This window comes from Pinus tabuliformis, chromosome 3_2, assembly GCF_031772625.1.
Source record: "Pinus tabuliformis cultivar Carrire ecotype Pingquan chromosome 3_2, CPIR1, whole genome shotgun sequence".
Taxonomy (NCBI): domain Eukaryota; kingdom Viridiplantae; phylum Streptophyta; class Pinopsida; order Pinales; family Pinaceae; genus Pinus; species Pinus tabuliformis.
Window position 1 is genome coordinate 53,909,361 of NC_142302.1, and position 23,412 is coordinate 53,932,772.

General features: G+C 39.3%; 1 protein-coding gene across 1 annotated transcript in view; it reads left to right on the top strand.

Moving 5' to 3' along the window:
- Positions 1-23,412, top strand: part of LOC149179769 (protein REVEILLE 8-like) — a 318,742-nt gene that overhangs the window by 290,832 nt on the left and 4,498 nt on the right. The gene's annotated exons all lie outside the window — the stretch shown is intronic.

The following is a 23,412-nucleotide window of genomic DNA, read 5'->3' on the forward strand; positions in this document are numbered from 1 at the left end:
GAGTAATAAAGGTTGTGGCAAAACGTGTGATGGCAGGACGCCGCAACTCCTTGTTTCTAGTGAACCTCCTCATAAGGCTAAGAACAAAAGCATGGTTATAAATAAACTTGGGGATGCTCCTAGCCATATCAACTGCCTCCTTGATGAAGGAGAGTTTCCCCATATCCTCAAGCAACAAATCAAGACAATGCGCTGCACATGGAGTCCAGAACAATGTGGGATGCCTCTCCATAAGCATTCTGCCGGCAGACACATAATTAGCTGCATTGTCTGTTACGACTTGCACCACATTCTGCACACCAATCTCCTGAATGAACCCATCTAACAACTCACATATCGTTGCTGCATCTTTGATATGTTCTGATGCATCCAACGATTTAATAAACATGGTACCTTTAGGACAATGTACCAAGAAATTTAGAAGGGTCCTACCCTTCCTATCTGTCCAACCATCAGACATCACTGTGCATCCAGTGACTTCCCATGTCTGTTTCAACTCCGCCAATCTAGAGTTGATGTCCTGTTTTTCTGCTTGAAGAATTGGCCCCCGCAACTCCTCATATGTGGCACTTTTGTACCCTGGGCCCACAACAGCAATAGCATCACACATTGGTTGCCAAAATGGATTGGTTTTTGTGATGCTGAGAGGTAAGTCGCTCCAAAAAATACACCTCCCCATGACTCTATCTGCTTCTTCCTTCTCCTTTTTTTTATAAAGCGATTTTATGCCAGGTTGTGCTCCAGCTCCTGTTCGTGGAACAAAAAATGATGACCTCGCATTCACACTAGCAGTAGCGCTAGCATGTGATGGTGTGCCAGTTGTGGAGCCCCTCCCACTAGGGCCAGTAGGGCCACTACCCTGAACATCAAAATCAGGAGAAGATATCCCAAAAGATCTACCTGCACGTTCAGCTTTGTTTCTTTCCGCCTCTTCCTTCTTTCTGTCCTTTTCTTCAATTGCCTCAAGAGCTTTTCGTATAAGCTCCGGACTAGAAACTTGACAAATGCCAACATCATGTCCAGTGAGTCTAGCAAGATGGTATTTCAGTCGTGTAACCCCACCTGTCATCTTGTCCCCACACAATTTGCATGAAAGATATGCACGATTTGTCCCACCATCAGGGATCCCATACTCCCAAAATGGGTCCAAGTTTTTTGGCATATTTGTATTTTGTAGTGGGCTAACTCAAAAGGAAACCTACAGCACCAAAAAAAATTTGGAATTAGTAACTTAATAAGTTAATAAGTAATACGAATTTACGAAATTCCATGGGTGCAGGTCTCAATATCAAATCCTCATTCTTCAAAGACAAATGGACTAAACTTTAACAAAGTTCTACAAGAAAAATCCAAAGGTCTTGAAAGAAAATTAAATTTTTAATAGCCTAGCTTTTAAAAATTAAAAGTGTAAGAGCAATAACAGTATAACTGCAACGCTGCAATTTTACAGGTTCAGCCATATCTTTATACAGGTTTACAGGTATGCTAACTTTGGCAGCAGAGTAATATGCTCATTGCTACCTATACAGCATCTATTACTTTGATCATGATGTTGGTTACTTGTTGACCCTCAAAAGCAAAGGGATTAAGTTATTAACTAAGGAGATAACACAGGCCTTAGAGTCACTTTCAGTGCATCTGCAAGTTGAGCATGGGTTTGCTTGTGATCTTCATCTCACTGATCAGTTAAAGTGGAGACTACGGTAGCAGGGTAGCCTTATCAGTCACAAATAGGCATCTTTTATTGTGTTCGCTATCTGTGATCACATGCTTCTGAAAATATTAAGGACAGTCACAAGGTTTTCAAATCTATGTGTCATAGTCAATAATAAATAATAAATATCATTTATGTAATCTGCAATCTTCACACAAAGGACCCTAGTCAAGCTATGTAGAAAAGAGTCAAAAGACATTAAAATCATAAAATATAAATGTATTCAATAACAGCGTTAGAGGACTGCGATTTGGCTGCTACAGGCAGTGTATACATTGAGGATATTATATGTCAAAAGTTTATCATGTAGGTTTCGATCTTGTTGTCATATAGATTACTCTGCCATTGTCATCATATAGCAAGGTCATAGTCATTGATATGCCAAGTTTTACTGCCATGTAGAGTCAACGCCATTTCTCTATGTCACTATCAAGCTTTTACCAATCGTTGCTCCTGTATAATTTCAATGCGAGACAAAGTAATCTTTGCCACTGTGTAACAGAATAATCGTTGCCACTGTATATGAGCAATGCTCACAGAATAGAGGCAAGCCATAGATAACATATGTGGGATAAATAAGAGCCATGCGATCAATGTAGAATACAAGCCACAAAATATAGATGCGATGACTGTAGAAGACAAACCATGCGATCACTGTAATAAGTTATAGACTGTGCGTATATAGTCTCGACTCTCCATGCATATAGAATGACGTGCATACCTGTAGGCTGGCCGCTGTAAACCCTCCTTCGCAGCCAAAGTTCAAACCCTCCGCACTGTTCGCACTCGCAGCGTCTCGACTCTCCAGCTCACGAAAATCAAATGACGCTTTGACGGTAAACAAAAACCCAATTTATAAACTCTGCCGGCGATATTCACCATCGTCGCGCGATTTTTATAAAAATATCGCCGAAATCTCGGATTTCTCGCGAGATTTTCAAAATGAGAAAATCGCGCGATATTTTCCAGCCGATATCTCGTTTTCAAGAAAATCGCGCGATATTTACGAATATCGCCGAGATATCGGCGATATTATCAACACTGGTTATAATGAGTGGAGGGGGGTGATTTATGTGGTGTCAGAAAGCAAGACCACGCAACCAAAATTGGGGTTTCCCATGTAGTGCCACCCCTAAAGCTAGTAGCCGATAAAGGAGATCCCACAGGACTAGGATACAAGATTAACCATAAAATTGAACAGAGGAGGCAAAAGTACAAACCAAGCCCACTCTTTCCGCCGAATCCTCCCACTAGTCCATGCCCAAAAGTGTACATGACAGTGTTGCGGGGGAGCGCCCCCCCCCCCCCCCCCCCCCTTCGAACCCGCTCCCGAAGCGCGCTCCGGGCGGGAGCGCGCTCGCGTAAAAAAATTTACGCTCCCTGGTCTGTTAGGGAGCGACTCAGGGAGCGATCGCTCCCGCGCTCCCGGAGCGTTTTTTAATGCCCGGGAGCGATCGGGGAGCGATCGCTCCCTGATCGCTCTCGGGCATTAAAAAACGCTCCGGGAGCGAATCGGGCCGGGCCGGGAGCGGTTCGGCGGAAAAAAAATCCGCCGGACCCGAAAAAAATAAAAAATTTTTAATTTTTTTTTTGTTTTATAAGGCCAATGGGCCAAAAAAACTTTCATTATCACTTCATTGAGCAAGTTGGAGCTGGAGCAAGAGCATTGGAGCGAAGAGCAAGTGCTGAGGAGCGAGGAGCAACTGCCAAGGAGCGAGGAGCAAGCCTGCAGAGGTAAGTAACTTAGTAATCTAGTTAGTTTAGCTGGTTAGGTAGTTAATTTAGTTGATTTAATTTAGTTGTTTGAGTTTAACTGTTTAAAAATCATGTATTTAAATTAAATTAATAAATTAAATGAATTAATCCCAATAAACTAAATTAATTTGCAGATTCAAGACTCAAAACCCTACAAACATCAAACACCATGGACCTGGGGATATTTATTGGCATTTTCCTCTTCCTGGTCCCTTTTATGGTTATTATGGTGGTGGAGAGTAGGAAACGGAGGGGGCCTGAAACTGAAGAGGTGGATGAAGAAGCCGGAGGAAGTCAAATGGGTGAAAACCCCAGTGAGGAGGAGGTGGAGGAGGGTGAACATGACCCTCAAAAAACTAAACAAGACCAAACTCCATTGTGGAAATATGTTCACAGGGCTGAAACAGGGAGAGGGGGTGGAACCACTAAATTTCATTGCCCCCATTGCAACACTGATTACACAGGCTCATACACCCGTGCTAGAAGACACCTCTGCGGGAAAAGGCCATGGGATGGAGAGAAACAAATAGGAATCAAAACTTGTGCAGCGGTGTCAACAGCAGATAGAGCCAAATACATAAAGGAAGAGGAGGACGCCCAATACAGAACAAAAAGATCAAGGGGTTTCTTTGAACCAAGCTCACAATCACAAAGAACTCCTTCAGCATCCTCCCAAGGCAGTGGATATGGACATGGAGGCACAGGGTCATCATCTTTAAGGCGTAGAACCATATCAGATTTCCTTGATGAGGGGTGTAAGAATGATGTGGATTCAAAAGTTTACAGGTTCCTCTATGCATGTGGGATACCATTCAATGTTCTACGCTCACCTTATTGGCACGAAATGGTTTCTGCCATAAATGATGCCCCTAAAGGATACAAGAGCCCTGGGTATGACAAGGCAAGAACTATTGGCCTTGATCATGAAAAAGCAAAAATATCACATTCTTTGAATAAAATGACAAGTTCTTGGACTGACAATGGGGTGTCCATTGTATCTGATGGATGGACAAATGTAAAAGGCAAGCCATTGATAAGTGTTCTTGCTGTGTCTGTTAGTGGTCCCATCTTTCTAGCTGCACATGATTACTCAGACAAGTTCAAGACCGCTATCAACATTGCAGAAGCATTACTTGAAACAATTGAGCGTATTGGCCCATACAATGTCATCCAAATCATCACTGATAATGCTCCTAATTGTAAGGCAGCGAGAGCAATTATTGAGGATAAATACCCGAACATATTTTGGTCTGGATGTTTGGTTCACACATTGAACCTTCTGTTGCATGATATTGTCAAAAACAAAAATGAACAATACTAATGGATTGGTGATTTGTACAAGAAAGGAAAAAAAATGATAAAATTTATTACAAATCATAGCAATACCCATGGCCTTTTCCGCAGTCACTCGAGATTGGAGTTGCTGAAGATTGCGAGGACTAGATTTGGTAGCTATTACCTCACCTTCAGGCGCCTTTTGAAGGTAAGAGAGGCATTAGCTAGCATGGTATCAAGTCCACATTGGCAGGTGTTAAAGGAAAGGGCTACAAATGTAGCTGACATGGCAGGTTTTGAAACGGTGGAGGAGGCCGCTCTTGATGGGCAGTTTTGGACGACTATGAGGCAGGTATTGGATTTCACCAAGCCAATTTATAACATGATTCGGTTTGCAGATACAGACAAACCAGTGATTGGCGAGGTGTATGAGCAAATGGATACCATGTTGGGGAAATAAAAGACATTGTTCATAATAGAGATCCCAACTTGTACAAACTGATTCATGATTGTGTGTGTGAACGGTGGAATAGGCTTAACCTTCCACTACATTGCTTGGCGTATATCCTTACGCCAAAATACTACTCAGCATCTTGGTTGGGCCAACCTGCAGCAGGGGTGGTGTTAGGACCAAACCCCATTTAGATCAAGAGGTGACTAAAGGATATCTGGAAGCATTAGAAAAGTTGGTGCCTGACAGGGAGGAATGTGCAGCTGTGCGCGTTGAAATAGGCAGATACTTCAGTGGCAGTGGTTTGTATGGTAACTTCCATGCAATGGACGACAAAGATAAATTTGATTCTCTCACATGGTGGGAAACATATGGCGGCCACGGACTTTTGCCAAAATTGGCAAAAAAAGTTCTTTCACAGGTTGTAAATTCTTCTTCTGCAGAGAGGTGTTGGAGCACCTACAGTTATATACATAATGTGAAAAGAAACAGACTCAACGAAAACCGAGCAGAAAGCTTGGTTTATGTGCACTACAACTTGAGGTTGTTGAGCCATTACTGTGATCGGGCTAATGAAGATCCCACATATAAAATTTGGGACAATCACCCTGAGGACGACAATTTGGAGGATGGCATTGTACATATTGAAGAACTAGAAGAGGAGCTTGTACGGGATGAAAATGAAGTAGCTGCAGCAGCCATGCCACCTCCACCTCCACCATTAAGTAGCAGTGCTCGAGGCCCGAGTCTTGTTCCATTGCTGTCGCCACCTCCATCGACACCCTCGCGTGGAGGTTCTAGTTCTGGTCGTCGGTCTGTGTGGGAGACTCCTAGAAGACCACCACGACCTGCTTATACTCCTGGGAACTCTCGTGGCAAGGGCCACTTGTAGATTTACAGTTTACTTGTCTTTTTTAGTTTCTATTAGACTTTAGTTTTCATAATTGTTGAGTTTTGAGTCCTTGACTCTTGACTCTTGAATCTTTCATATCATTATGACATTATGATATTTTTTGTAAACATTATATCACTGTGACAATGAAAATTTGAAGTTTGAAGTTGGGCCTTGGCAATTATAACTCATTGGTAATGATTGTGAATTATGAATATGATGCTTTGTGAAAGACTAAAGTTGTTTCATTTCATCTCATTATTCATGTTTCATTTTATAAATTTTTAACATTTCATATCATGTTAACAGTTAGAAGTTAGGACTTAGAAATATCTTCAATATTACTTCTTGTAATGGTTAACCGTTAAACTTAGCTTACAAGTACAACTTTGGTGATCAATGATGATAAATGTTATTGAATTTTCAATTCTGAAAGCTTGAAGTTGAAACTTTAATATTGAATTTGATGAATCATGATTTATAAGACTCAATATGTTGCAGTTGTAATATGTATTTTACTAACTTGTGGACATGGTTGATGACGATTATAATTTCTAGATGATTGATGTGATATGGTTCAATGATCAATTTATGTTTTTTTATGTTTTTTATGTCTATTTCATCATTCTACATGTTTTTGTTGACATATATGTATCAAAAATTAAAAAATATAAAAAATATATATATTTTTAAAAAATCGCTCCCGGATTCGCTCCCAAACCGGGAGCTTCTGAAAATGGTCGCTCCCGCTCCCGCTTCCGCTCCCGCTCCCCGCTCCCAAGTAACATTGGTACATGATAAGTAAACAAAAATACCCAACTACACAATGAAAATCCATACCTTCGGGGTTGGAAGGCCCACCTTCAAACATATGGTCATAACAGATGGGCGAAGGGAGCACATGGTTGGCTCAGGTAGCAGAGATAGTGGCACGTAGAGCTATCTGGTGGCTGCAAAGTGCTGCTAGCTTTCGACTAAGGACTATGTAGGAGAGAAAAATTTCCCTTATGGATATCATCGACAAGTGGTGGGTAAAAGGTACCTTTCCTTTCTTGGATGTTATATCCTCTAGGAAACCACAGATGCTTATCCAATCCTTCGCGATTCTCTCTTCATCACTTGAAGAGGATAATGCACATGTGATGTCCAACATTAATCTCTCTCAAACCAAGAGGAAAGCCCTATTCTCCTTTAATCTTGAGAATAGAACCTTGCTTCTATACAAGGAGATTCCTTTACTCCTTCTCAAAACCGGAGGAGATCTAGACTTCCTTTCTATTTGGGAAGTCATCATCACAAGCCTTACAACTTGTCTTCATAAGAGTATCAACTACTAGTTCTTCATAGTTGCATGGCTCCCTCTTTCCTCTACATCATCGATCTATCTTTCAAGGTATCATGTAGCCACCTTCTCTCTTCAATCTTGTGATAGGTTTCAGATCACCCTTTCTTGTTGATCACTTTCATATTCAACATGAAGACATTGTACGGAGCCTTCCTAAACTTCAAGTTCATCATAGCTTCCTCTTGAAAGTGATCTTCCTTTGACCTCTGGGTTATCTTCTCGCACTGCTACCTTTTAATCCTAAGATGTCCATATCTTGACTTCACAATTGCCAAGTACTAGATATTGATCTTCCCTCAATATTGTTCATCCATACAGTTGAACTTGCCTCAACTATCATCATATATTCCTGCAACATTTTTCCATGTAGAAAAATGATATGTTAACCAGATAACCAACAATAATGAAAATTAGACTTACCTCATCACGGTGACCTTCTCGTTCCATCAACATCCTCTTGGTCGATCTCCATATGAATCTTCCTTCATGGATCAAAGTGCCTAAGGATCAAACTTGATTACCAAGTTACAACTTTTCTTCCGAAGACTATACTGGATGTTAATCATTATTATATATATTCCAGAGAAAGTCTTAAATTCTTTTATACACCCTTAGGTAAGTCAAATCCTATTCCTTTCAATCATCATATACCTAAGCATATTTTATGACCAACTTTCTTTCCACAAGATTCTACATGAATCTTATCCAAAGTTTTATATCCAACATGCATTCCTATGCTTTCATCCTATCATCTAGCTATTCATATATCTCACAAAGAGCCTGCATCCTGACCCATTGCATTCCTTCATCCCTTTACTAGTATTGATTCCACATTACATGGAATGTCTACTAACCTTGTCATGATGCTTTTCCCAAAGACCTTCCAAAATGATGGTCTTTCCTGAATCATGATGATTCAACTAAGCAGGATGACAACTTCTAACATAATGTTAGACAATATCTGGATGATCAATATGCAAAATGGTCTATCTATCCATCTATCTAGATGATCTCTACAAAGCAACTTAATCATGTAAATTCTAAACATGCTACTATCATATGCTTCTTTCTATGATGCTAAAAAAAACATACTATTCTAAAGAAAAGATTAAACTTCACAAAGAACCCGACAGTCAGTGAACCTTGTTTAGTAGTAAAGATCCTTCACTTCTTCCTTCTTTGCCTTCTTCTCAGGTTCTCCCACTGCTTCGGCTACATGGACTTCACTCCTTTCCTTTGTCTTATTGTTCTAAAGGCTTGGACAGTCCCTCTTAAAGTGTCCAAACTCATTGCACTTGAAGCATTGAACCTTGGATATGCCTTTCTTCTTGGACTTACCAAACTTTCCCTTCTTCATCTTCTTAACTCGGGCTAGAAAGGCTTGAGATTGCTCATCTGATCCAATATCATTCTTGACCTTGATCCTTGACTCTTCCAATATGCACTGTGCCCACAACTCATCAAAGAGAGTTGAATCCTTCTTGGAATAGATGCTTGTTGCAAAGCTGCACCATTCTAGTGGCAATGCATTTAGTACATAGATGGTTACTTCAGAATCGGTAATAGGTTCCCCAAGTCCTTGTAGATGGTCTCTTAGTTGAAAGCGATGTTGCGGGGGAGCGCCCCCGCCCCCCTCGATCCTGCTCCCAATCTGCGCTCCAAGCGGGAGCGGGTCAGGAGTGCGCTCTCGAAATCGCTCCTGTAAAGGGAGCGATTTTGGGAGCACGCTCCCTAAAAAAAAACGCACCCTGCCTTTTCGGGTGCGTTTAACCTTTTTTGCAATTATTTTTTTGCAGTAATGTTCCAAATGCATTTTTTTAAAGAAACAAATAAGTTTTGAGTGGGGTAACTTAATGATCAAGCCTATGGCCCTAGTATTGATATGTGATTCATGGTAATGTTAAATTCTTAAAGTAAAAGTGACATTCTCCTTAATCTTCATTTTCATCCTTTTACTTAAATTTTTAACATTACCATGAAATGACTCGGGATGTTTGACAGTGGTTCCGACCTCATTGGATTTCATATGGAGAAAGTAGAATTTTAGATTTCATTCAAAATCCAGCAGACTTATCAGTTTTTCAAGATTTCGGGATTGCAATGTTTCCATTGAATTTTGTCATGCATTAGGGTATGGAACTCTTATTTAATCAAGAGCACCAATCCCTCTATGTACCTTGATGTTAGTGACATTGGTTGTCGAACTCCTCTATCATGACGCTCCTAAAAATGTACGCATCACTCAAACAAATTCTTGACTTGACATGCTATGCTTTTTCTATTTTATGTTAATGCTTAGAGGGTGATATTAATGACAAAGATCCCTATACAAATACAGAAGTAATGGCAAGATGCCTTTGGATATTAAATCTTAGAGGGTGATATTAATGACAAAGACCCTGATTTTCCAACAAGACTAAAAAATTAGACATTTCTCGTGGTGGCGAGAGGCCCAAGCATAAGCAATAGATAATATATTTACTTGTCTTTTCTAGTTTCTAGTAGTTTTTATAACTATGGACTCTTTCATATTTATTATGATAAATTTTTAAACAATATATGACAATTTAAGTTTGAAGTTGGCAATTATAACTCATTAGTAATGAATTATGAATATGATGCTTCATGAAAGTTGAAAGTTGTTTCATTTCATTTTATAACATTTCATTTCATGTTAGATATTATTTGTTGTAATGGTTACACTTAGCTTACAAGTACAACTTTGGTAATCAATGATGATAAATGTTATATATTGAATTTTGAAAGCTTGAAACTTTAATATTGATGAATCACAGGACTCAATATGTTGTATGTTACTATGTTACTAACTTGTGGACGTGGTTGATGAAGATTATAACTTCTAGATGATTGTTGTTATATGGTTCAATCTATGTTTTTTTTATGTTTTTTATATCTAATTCATAATTCTACATGTTTTTGTTGACATATATGTATCAAAATATAAAAATATAAAAAATATATATATTATATAAAAAATGCTCCGGGATTCGTTCCCAAACCGGGAGCTTTTGAAAATGTTGCTCCCCGCTTTCGCTCCTGCTCCCAAGTAACACTGGTTGAGAGACTCTCATGAGAAAGGATGCCACGTCCTCATCCTTTGATTTCTTCATTCTATACAACTTTTTCCTCAACGACATCTTTTGTCTTGTTGTACTTACCGAGTACAAATTCACTAGCTTGTCATACATAGCCTTGGAAGTCTTCATGTTTGCAACAAATGGAACAAGAGAATCCTTAATTGATTCAACTATGATCCTTTGAGCCCTTACTTCCCCTTTCTTGTACTTTGCTAGTTCTTGTGTCTTGCCCTTTTCAGGTTCAGTAATCTCCCTGGTAACATATTCCATTACTTCTTGTTCCATGAGTATCAAGTCAATTATTTTCTTCCATGCTAGATAGTTTGATGCCCCAATGAGCTTGTTGCTCTCTTTGCAGAAAGAACCCATATGACTTGAAGATTCATGCATGATGTGATAATATGTTACTTACTTGAGATTAAGATTCTCCTTGATGAAGTTTTCAACCTTCTTTTATGCCTTCCAGATTCTTGAAGAGTCTTCAACAATGTCTTTAAAAGATGACTCCTAGGGTTCTTCTGACAACAACTTCCAATATCCTTGATACCTTCCAAATAGATCTTCTTCTAGAGAGAGAGATCAACAATCCTTTTGAAGTCTTCCTTTTAGATTTTCCTTAGATGCGAGCTTGATGTAGACTTGATCTATTTGTAAAAACCCTCTTTCTAAGTGAGTTTTCAATTCTTCTCAAAGTCTTCTTCTTTAGTCTTTTCTTGAGAGTTTCCTTTTTCCCTTCCCCTTGACAAGTAACTCCTTCTAGTGTCCTTCCAGCTACCTTCCTTGTTCACCTTAGTTATGATACCATGTTGGAAAATGGAAAGTGGCAGAATCTTTATTTTCCTTTAACCTTGATATTTGCTTTTGAATCTTAATTATCTTCTTTAGTTCTTTAGTTAGATCTTTTCGTCAAACAATATTAAGAACATTAACAACAACAATAGGAACATAGATATTAGGCTCTCAGCCAGGGCAAAAACTCCTCCAAGGGGAAAACCTAAAAACTCTTTTCTTCTTATAATCTGCTTCAAATGAGATACAAAGACCCAAACCCTAGACCAATCCTTCTCCTAGTACCAATTCCACCCTCTAACAAGTCCTCTAATTCTGCATCAATCAACCTCAAACTGCAACTTCAACCTGCCAGCTTCAATACTGCAACTCGTCCAACAATGTAGACCCTGCAACTTCGTCCTTGCGGCTTCTATGGAAACCCTAATCCAGCCTCCTCCTTAGACCTTCCTAGAGCAAGACAGCTAACCTTTGGTCTTCTTTTAACCAATTTGGCCTCTTCTTTACTTCGGGAATGGTTGTAGGTTGAATGGGTTCACTTTGTCCTTCTTCTTGATTTGAAGGTGCTTTGTCATGTTGCTCTTCTTCTTCAAAGAGTGGTATATCTTCTTCATTAGATTCAATGGGAATTTCCTTGGACTTTTTGTATGCAAAGCTTTCATCAAATATGATGTTTCTGCTAACTTCAATTCTACGATCTTCTTTTACATAGATTCTATAAGCCTTTGATGAAAGGCTATAACTGACAAAGATACCCTTTATACTAGTAGAATCTAACTTCTTTCTCTTATCCTTAGGAATATGAATGTAGGCAGGGCATCCAAAGATACGGAGATGATCTACATATGGCTTCTTCCTTGAGAATGCTTCTTTTGGTGTCATATTCTCAAGAATTCTATGAGGACTTCTATTTTGTATGTATGTTATCGTCATAGTTGCTTTTCCCAATAAGAATTTTGGAAGGTCTTGGTCATAGATCATGGTTCTTATGCATTCTTCAATGGTCCTATTCTTTCTCTCAGCGACTCCATTTTGTTGAAGATTATAGGGAACTATGAGCTCCCTCTTAATACCTGCTTCCTTGCAAAAGACTATGAGTTCTTTGGATATATAATCACCACTATTGTTAGATCTAAGGATCTTTATCTTTCTTTATGTTAAGATCTCCACTTTTGATTTGAATTCTTTGAACTTTTCAAAGACTTCATCCTTAGATTTTAGAAGATAAATCTAGGTTTTTCTAGAGTGATCATCAATGAAGGTCACATAATATAGATGACCTCCAAGAGATTTATTTGCCATTGGTCCACACACATTAGAATGAATGAGGTCTAATATTTTTTTAGACCTTGTGTCACTGCTTGTAAATGGTTTCTTTGTATTCTTTCCCAAAGCACATCCCTGACATACTCCTTCATGGTCCTCCTTTAAGTTGAGGATGCCTTTCAACATTTGACTTAGGGAGGTAAATATTTTATAGTGAAGGTGCCCATATCTTCTATGCCAAAGCTCAGAGGGACTAATATCCATGTGAACAAGAGCTTGACGAGGTGTTAGAAGTCTATACAACCTCCCCTCACGAATCCCAATAACCCTAGCTTTTTCAATATTGGAGTCCCTTTGCCAAACAAGAACTTTTCCATCTACAAAGGAAATTCTATCTCCTTTATCTTCTAGACAAGAAATAGAAAGTAAATTCTTTTTCAAAATTGGGACATAGATAATGTTTGTTGAGATGAAGTTTTTCACCATCTTCAAGTTCCAATGAAATAGATCCAAGACCTTTGACTGTATAGCTATTGTTATCTCCAAGCTCCATTGAGTGAGATGAAGATCTTTTTGACAAGGTTTGAAGTTGTCCACTTTCTCCTGTCATGTGTCTTGAGGCTCCACTACCAATGATCCAAGCATTGTTACCATGAAATTTACCTATAAGTGCAGCCAAGAATCCTCCATTTTTTACGCTCCTAGATAGATTGTAGATGATCTTGACACCAAAGCTTCTTGCAACTTTCAAAATATCTTTAAGGGTCTTAAGTCCCATCTACAAATAGCTTGCCATTGAAGAGAGAGGTCTTTCTTCCAAGAGTTCTTTCCTTCCTTCAAATGATAGCCAACAAAGTGATCTTCAAATAGTCCTTCCTTCACCTTAGCTCTGATATCATGTTGAGAAATCAATGCTTGTAGTTATTAGGGTTTTGATTCCTCTTTTCTTGATAATTACTTGTGATATGTGTTGGCTTCTTTATTTATTTATTATGTTATCTTTCATCAAGCAATTACCAAATAAAAAATGTATGAAGATCACAAGAACAAGAGACACAAGATGTAGGCACTCAGCCAGGGCAAAACCCCTCTCCTAGGGGAAAACCCAGTCAAACTCTTCTTCTATAATAGAACCAAGTCAAAGTGAGACAATCCAAGACCTTTTGACCAAGGCAAAGACCTCCTCCAATCACCAAGTCAGCCCTCCTTCCAAGTAGACAAACTTTGCCAAAGTCAACAAGAGTCAACTCTTTCAAAACTACTTCAATCTGAAATTTCGGCCACCTACAACTAAGAATTTCAGACCTGCAATCACTGCAAAAATTTCGCCCCCTACAACTCAAAATTTCGGACCTGCAATCACTGCAGAAATTTCAGCCCCTGCAACTTGCCCAAAAACCCTAGAAATCTCGCACGTGTGAGAGAGAAGATGCCCCAAAACTTCGATTTTTGTTCTTCCTTTGATTTGACCTTCTTGTCCTTGACTTCACACTTCTTTTTCTCTTCCTTCACTGCAGATCGAACTTGTTTATGGATGAATGCCAAATAGGTCAAATTCTCCTTCTATTTATATTGTTTCCACAAGGTTGAATTGCCCTAATAGGGCTGACTTGGTGAGGAGGTGAAATATGACCATTTTGACTCAAAATAAATATTCTTTACATGATACAAAAGCCCAAGAAGGGTCTAATAAATATGAAAATGACACTTATGACTCAAGAAAACCCTAGAGCCTATAATGGAGGCTTTGACCTAATAAATAAGTAAAAGGAACATGAAACCCATGCTTCAAAATAATTTTATTGTTCTTCTTTTTCAATTTTTACAATAAATACATAATGATAAAGTACAATAGCAATTATGAAGACCGGCCATAGTTATATTTTCAACACGATCAGACCTAAAAACCGGTGGGGCCAACTAGATAACCTTGTTTTTCAACTGGTTCAGTGGTCTAGGCTAATGAATTGGTCGGTTTGACCGGTTTGCGGCTCGAACTAGCCTATTTTGAGTATTATGCTTCTACGCAATAGTTTCTGGGAAATAGGGCTGAAATTCTAGGCATATTTTGGGAGGTTGAAATTCGGCCTTGGCAGATCAGAGAGGGTTGAAGTTGAAGGGCAGAAGATTGACTTGACAAGAGGGTTGCTTAACCAAATTTGACCATAGCATTGTTGGTCAGTTTGATCCCATAGTTAACTAACAGTGTTAGATGTATCTCCTATTGAACCGAAGGATTTCTCTAAGGAAAAGGTTGTTGGGTTTTTCCCCCAAGTGGGTTTTCTTAGGGTAATTTGTGTGTTATCTCCATGCATTGTGGTCTCTACTGTCCTTGTGCATTTATGGTTGAATTTCTAAAGTGTAATTGCTTAATGATAAATAGGTAGTGCTAAAAGAATATCTATAGTTAATAATAATAATAATAATATGCTTGGATAATATGATAATCGGAAATAATAATAACATGAATTTGAAATGCACAAGTAATATTATTAATAATAATGGTAAAAATAATATGGACAATAATATTAATGATAATAATTTAACTTTGAGTAATAATGAAAAATATAGTCACAATACTAATAATAATAATAAAAATAAAAATAAGGTGGTTAATCTATCTAAGTTTTCTTTTCCAGCTTCAGTCTATAGTCTTCTGGAGAAGGGATTAAATTTTTCCCTTGCTCCTAGAAAAATCCTTGTGGAAGACATTATGTGTGACGTGGAGTTTGGGATTAGGGGCTTACCTGATAATATCAAGGACACTATTAGGCAAGACTGCGCTGTCATCCTCAGAAAAGCAAAGCCCCCTAGGAGCAATATTAGCAAGGATGAATTTAATGCCCTTAAATCCTTGAACCAAAACAAGGACATCGTTGTTCTTAAAGCCGACAAGGGTGGGGCTGCTGTTATCCTTGACAAAGAGGATTATCGAAGGAAAATGTTGGATCATCTTTATAATAGTGGAAGCTATAAAAAACTTAGTAGGAATCCCCTAAAAAGGATCTCCAGAACAGTCACTCTTGCTATAAAGTCGAGTAACTCTATAGGTTCCTTTTGCCACAAGTTGATTGAGAGTAGCCCCATCACTCCAAGGATCTATGGGCTCCCAAAGATCCACAAAGAGGGGGCCCCCCTGAGACCAATTGTCAATACCATAGGAGGACCAACCTACCTCCTAGCCAAATGCCTTGCTTCTAAGCTTAAACCCCTCGTTGGCCTCATAGAGTCATTCATCAAAGACTCTTCTTCGTTTGTCAATGAGTTAAAGGGCATAAAGTTGGATCATGGGGACATTCTTGTGAGCTTCGATGTGGTTTCCCTTTACACTTGCATCCCTATCCATGAGGCCATTGAGGTCATCAATTTCCTCACTGACCCCGATACTGCTCGTTTAGTTGAGATTTGTCTTACTTCCACTTTTTTTTGCTTTGAAGGGGAATTCTATGAACAGACATGCGGGGTGGCCATGGGTTCCCCCCTGTCCCCGGTTGTTGCTAATCTTTTTATGGAAGACTTTGAATCCAAGGCTTTGGCCTCGGCCCGTCTCTTGCCCAAGCTATGGAAGAGATTTGTGGATGACACTGGTGTCATCTGGTCCCATGGCCAAGAAGAGTTAGATCTTTTTTTCCAACATCTCAATAATCAATCTTCCTCCATAAAGTTCACTATGGAGCAAGAAATTGATGGGTGCTTGCCTTTTCTTGATGTTCTCATTTCGAAGAATGATGATGGTTCTTTCTCCCATCAGGTATTTCGAAAGAAAACTCATACTGAGTAGTATCTTCATGCCAACTCTCATCATTTCCCTACTCAAAAGTTAGGTGTTCTCAACACACTAGCTACTTGTGCGCTGAGAATCTCCGATGAAAAGTCCCTTGATAAAGAGAAAGCCCATCTCCTTAATGTTTTTGTCAACAATGGATATAGCAGGCACCAAGGTCTGAAAGCCTTCCTTAAAGCTAGCATAGGTCCGAAGGTCAAGAAAGACCCCAAAGATCGGTTCTCAGGGGTTCATCTCCCCTTCATCCAAGGGACCACTGACAAGATTGCTAGAATCCTTAGGAAGCATAATGTTCCCTCAACCTTTAGACCCCTTAACACCATTCGTAGTTCCCTAAGGTTTGTTAAAGACCCCGTCGACCCCAAGGACATGAAAGGTGTTTATGTTATCCCTTGCTCCTGTGGGACCCCCTATGTGGGTGAAACGGGGCGCTCCATTAATCAGAGGATTCATGAGCACGCCGCTGACATCAAACATGGGAGGACCCAGTCTTCAACCCTAGTTGAACACATGGAGAAGAGTAAGCATCATATTTGTATTGAAGAGGCCCAGGGGATTGCTAAGATAACTCCTTTTCATCACCGGAAATTTAGGGAGGCCATTGAAATTGAAAGAAGGCCGAGCAATCTCAACAGAGATGACGGCTGGAAGATTAGCAATTGTTGGATCCCCGCCTTTCCCCTAGCCCCCCCTCCGCCCCCACTTCCCCCTTGGTTGGTTCCATTTTGACCTTTTTCCTATCTGGTTTTTTCTCCCTTGTCTTTGGGATTGTTTATTCTCCCCTTTATTACCTTTGCTAGTGTTTTGATTTTTCCTTTGATTCTCATTAACTTTTTATTTAATTATTATTATCAATTCTTATTAATTGATGGTTACTAAAGTCTCCCTCTTTTCCTTTTATTAGGTTTAATTTCCTATAGTCTTACACTTTACCTAGGTTTTATTATTTGTGATATTTATAAAACTTAAATATAGACTTATTAACTAATTTGTGGGTTATTTAATAAACTTTTAGACCATGATACCTTTAATATTTAATTTAACTAATTATTTATATTCAATTTATCTGATAAATCTTCATAGAATTTACCCTTATTGTATTACTTAGGTAGTTACATATATAGTGAAAGTAAATAAATAAATGAACTTAAGATCATGTTAACTAATTAACTAACTATTTATTAGTTTTATAATAGTCCTATAATAATACAAATCTTAGGGTAGTTTTAAAGTATTAAAGAGGATATAAAAATATTTAGGTCTTAGGTTCTAAGTTTAAGTTCTTTAAAACATTTAGTTAATTATAAACAAATTTGTTTGTTACAAATAAAAATAATAATGAATTGTTGTAACAAACTAAATATTTAATTAATAAATTAAATAATTTTTACTTCTTTCCCTGTCTCTTGGTCCAGTCAAATGTAGTTGTTGCCGTGTCCTTTGTAGTCGTTTCCTTGGTCAAAAGTAGTCGTTGAATGATGGATCTCTCTATTTAACTTGGGGCCATGATCTGATTCTTCATCTCATCCTGACGATGAACCACACTTGTTGGTTTGAAACGCGTCGACAAATGAATTCTGATGTGATTATTGTCGAAAACCATCTTAATAAATATCTACATCATTAGAAGTAATTATCAATGTTTCAAAAATTAGTGCTTGTATCTATCGCAATTGAAAAATCAACGCAAATGACTCAGGATGTTTGACAGTGGTTTTGACTTCATTGGATTTCATATGGAAAATGTAGAATTTTAGATTTCACTTAAAATCCAACTGACTTAACAATTTTCTAGGATTTCAAGATTAGGGGGATTGAAATGCTCTATTGGATTTTGTCATGTATGTGGCTATGGAACTAGTATTTAATCAAAAGCACCAAGCCCTCTACATACCTTGATGTTAGTGGCATTGGTTGTCGAACGCCTCTATCATGAGCCTACTAAAAAAAGTACCCATCACTCAAACAAAATCTTGACTTGACATGCTATGCTTTTTCTATCTTATTTTAATGCTTAGAGGGTGATATTGATGACAAATATCCTAATATAGGGAATGATTTTGATGATAAGTAGGTATTTGTTGTAGCATGAATTTTTTAGATGCTAGAGGCCATGTGGAACTTGTTTGTTGATGTATTTTCGGTTTAGAGATGGATTGCACTCGGTGCTATGTTGGTTATGTGCACCCTTACATGCTATAAAAATGAGAACTTTGGCTTATCTGTGTATAAATGGTTTGGATTCATATGGATGTGCATGAATATATATGTTTTTCTTTAAAAATTGAATATTTTGTGTTTTTCGTTGCCCATTTTTTTGGTCTAGTTATTTTATCGATTCCGGTTTGGTTCTGACTAACGGTTCTTGGTCCAAGGTGTCTATCAGTTCGATGACCAGTGCGGTTTTGATAAACATTGAGGTGTTGTAGGCCCTTCCTGACTTGTCGTTGTTATCCATGTGATATCCATAATTGCAAGATATCTTTATTTAAACAAGAATGAGAATTTTTGGAGAATTGGTAACTAGAAAGATCAGTTGCCACTATTACAACAGGTACTTCTATTTCATAAATGCCACAAACAGGCCAGTTACAACATATTTTCAGAGACTTGAACCCACGTAGTTGGAGAAACAAATTGTTCACCAAACCACTCGAGCTAAGATCCCTTCACATAGTTGCAAGATATCTTACTATGGAAACATACAGGATTTTGTTCGTGCAAACTTGAGTGGGTCTGTTTCCTCTTTGGAGGTCACAAGTTCAAAACCAGAGGGGGTTAGAGTTTGTACATGTTGAGTTGCGATGAGGCTTGAGTAGTTATCCCCGTGGCATGGGACTCCCAAATGATCATTTGTTCGTGCAAACTTGAGTGGGCTTGTTTCCTCCATGGATGTCACAAGTTCAAAACCAGAGGGGTAGAGTTTGTACATGATGAGTTGCAATTAGGCTTGAGGGGTAGTCATCCCCATGGCAAACTCCCAAATGATCACTGAATTGCACTGAAATGGATATGAGAATGAATACGAATACGAGGTTTGAAACTAATACGGCAAATTTTCAAAAAAATTGGATACGATACAAGAAGGAAATGACACACACACACATATATATATAACAAAATTTCATATTTCCATTCATCTTTTAGAATCTTGATTCTATATCTAAAAATGCATAATCATCATCATCAATTCAACATAAAGAAATCATCATCATCAATTCAGCATAAACATTGTCATCATCATTAGTGATTATTGTAGCATTCAACATAGCATCAAGTTTCTCAGTTTTGGTTTCAAATTTCAATCATCAACATGACAACATCATCACCAAAATTAATAATGCGCACTACATAGTACAAAGTACAAAAGTTATGGTATTCAATGTTCATTGTTCAAAATTTTAGAACATCATCATAAATTACATTTGCATATCATCAAATATGTCTTCATCCATGTAATTAAGATCCACATCCTCTCTAGGAGTGGGAGCATCGCTGCCGTCTCCACTTGAAGATCCCACTGTTGATGCCTCTTCATCAAACAAAGTCATATGAGACATGACATTCAACATCATATCCAAATCAGGCAACTCTGGTTCCACATCCCATAGTTTGGTGGACCCAAATTTGTATTCGTCATTCGTGTGTGACAAAAAGTGAAGGTTCAAATGAACATACACTAGTTCCTCAGCCTTTTTGGATCCCAATCCATTTCGCTTCACCGAATGGATGAAGCCATATGTACTTCAGTTCGTTTCTGCTAAAGAGGAACTAGCAACTTGTGACAAGGTCCTAATGGCCAAATTTTGGATATGTGTAAGTTCCCCACCATAGTAGTTCCACCAATCAATTGGGCGTAACCTAGCCTTGTCCCGCATAGAATCAATATCAGCACCCAAACCCTTTGATCCCACAAAATGAGGAAACTCTGAACAAATTTGAATCTCAATTTCAGGATCTACAAATAGCTTTCTAAAAGATTTCTTAAATCGTTGTGAGACTTTTGGGTCTTTGTTTGGTGCGGTTCTTTCTAGATCACTTAACAACTCTACAAAATAATATTTTGGATTCACTGCATAGGCCAAAAGATGCAATGGGGTGGTCATCTTGTTCCACCTTTTGGTCAAAGTATCTTTTACTTCTCTGTAAAAGACTTCATCTAGGTTATTCTCCTTGTCATTTATAACCACCCCTATCTTCTCTATCATGGAGTCAATGCACTCATACACCTCTCCCAAATTAGGCATATTTGTGTCAACCATGCAAAGAAAATCCACAATTGGCTTAGTAAATGCCAAGAGGTACTCCACCCTATCCCACCATTCATCATCAACAACCAACCTTTTCATTGCTTGTGCTCTTTCAGATTGGGATTGCCTCCATTGATTCCAAAGAGAATTGCATACCATTGATTGTAATGCTTCTTTCACTTGCATAAGCCTTGTTAAGACTATGATGTGAGAAGCAAAACGAGTCTCAGCAACCTGCAAGTGCCAATGTTTCAATAAATTAAAAATCATAATTGATTGAATACCTATTATGATTCATGAATCATGACATTTGAGAATCCAATTTACATATTTGAATTTAGAGTCATAGAAATTAGAATTTATGAAATAAACTTTAAAGTTTAGGTACCTTAAAGAGCTTCAATTTCACAAATTCCCTGTAGATGCCTTGGGACATGTGGTGGTTTGTGATGAAGGCTTGAATTTCTTTTTCTTCTTCAAAAATATCTCGAATAATCCACTCAATTTGCTTCCCCGTCTTACTCAACATGGGGTTCAATGAATGTACGACATAAGGGGTGCAAAAGATGTGCTGATATTTGCTTTCAATAATTAGGCCTACTGCTCTACACGCCATTGCATTGGCAGAAATTACCTGGACAACATTTTATGGCCCCAGTGTTGAAGTTTCTAAGTCTACTAGTTAGAAACCCTCCATGCACTTTATCTGATTTATTCCTACCTACTTGTTCTATTACTTAACAAGTTATTTACAATGTAAATACTGAAAATAAACACTAGTGCATGCTCAACATATTACAGATCAACAACTGAATGAAACAAAAACAATCACACCAAATGACATCGTTATTTTTTGACCAATGTCCCTGGAAAAACCCAATGTGGGAAAACCGGTGCAGCTATCTGAGGGTTTTCTTATTAAGCAATATTAGAGTACAATTTGGGTGCCAAATTTGGCCTACCCAACAGAGAATTTCCTTGGCAGTGATACCTCTCAGTGTGAGACGGATGTCCCGGCTGAAACCCTGGATAAACCTTCCAGCTGCTAATCAACACCAATCTGCCCCAAAAACCCCAGCGTCTGCCTTTCTGCACTGCGTCTGCCCCTCTGCCCAGCGCTGGTCCTGTGTCACCCTGAATGGGTTTGCGTCAGCCTTAGGAGGCCCTGTGTCAGCCCTCTGGCCCTCTGCGTCAGCAACGCTGGCCTTTCTGAGGCTCTGCGCAACTCCCGACTGCCTCTGCGTGAACTCTCGCTGCTACTGCGTCACTCTCTCTGGCTACTGCACTGCTCTTATGGCACTATCTTTGCCTCTTTGTCTCTCTATACTTAATGCCCCTCAACGGCAACTTCGATCACTGATTCTATCTCTCTTAGCAAACCCCGCTCTAGAGAATAGAATGATTGATCACTTTGGTGTACTCTCCAATTGACCCTTACGCCTCCTCTTATATTTTTCTCGTTGACATATCAACGGCCAAGATTAAGTCCCTAATCAATGGATAAGATTAGATCTAGTTTGATCCATGTCTTTTGGACCATTCTAACATAGTTTCATATTAATTCACATTAATATTTTAATTTCCCTAATTTTAGACTTAGGGACTCCATTAAAAATATTGATTATTTTAATATCCCCTGAACTGTTTAGAATCTGCCCAAACCTTTTCTGGGTATCGGAGATCTCATGTGCCCCAACCTCTCCACCAAATTTCGTGGCTAGAGCACATTCGATGCTAACCCAAATCAACACTCCCTCTTAGCGAGGATTGTGCTTTAGCAATACTCCTCACTGAGTATTACTTTGATCATCCAGCATCGGTCCCTGTGCTGATGCTAGGCCTGCTGCCCACCATCCTCTTCACTATTGTATCCTATACTGCCGCCCATGGTTCTGTCACTGCCACTACTGCATCTGTACGACAGCTTCCTCTACATCCGTGCTGTTGCTAGTCCTTTCTCCCAACACTACATCCGCACCGCACCTCCTCTCATCATGTTGCATCATGCTGCCCACTGTTGCACTGCAACTCAGTTACTAAGAAGTAAGTAACTGATCCCCCAACTCTGAGCTCTCTGTTGGGCTAGAGACCCTCCTGATGCTGAAGTTCCCTCTGTCGCTGACAAGTGCTCCCTCTCTGACCTTTGCGCTGCTGCAACAACTCCCTGCATCTCGCACTGTTGCACACCTCTCTGTGCCATCCTGCACTGGTGCAACACTCCTGTGCCTCTCGCACTACTACAGCCTGCTAGCCTCGCGCTGTCTCGAGACTCCTACACTATAGCTCTCTCTACCGCTCCATCCGCATCCATCTCCACTCGACTCAGCCAGTCCTGCTACTCCTCTTCGGGGCTCCCGTAGCAAGGTCTAATCCAAGAGGCTGGGTACCTCGAGGATCCTGCCCCTCATCGCCTGTAGTTCGCCTGACTACAGCTCGATGTCTCCCCACTTCTGCTCAAGTGGTGCGTGTGCACTCATGGCACAGTCATCGTCTGTCAACACTTCCTTCTCTGCCCTTGTTGGCATTGCCTTAGTCTCGGAAGACTCTCCCTTACTCTTCTTCCTTGGACACTAGGTCGAATAATGACCCAGCTCCCCACAATGGAAGCACTTGATCTTGGGGAGATCCTTCTTCTTCCGCTTTTCCTGCTTTCCCTCAGATGCTAGGGCAACATCTTCCTCCTCCTGCTTGACTTTAATCCCCTTGCTGCTGCTACCCATCTTTGACTGCCGTCTGATATTTTCTTGGCGAAGAGTAGCCCACATCTCATCCCAAGGTGGAAGTGTCCCTCTG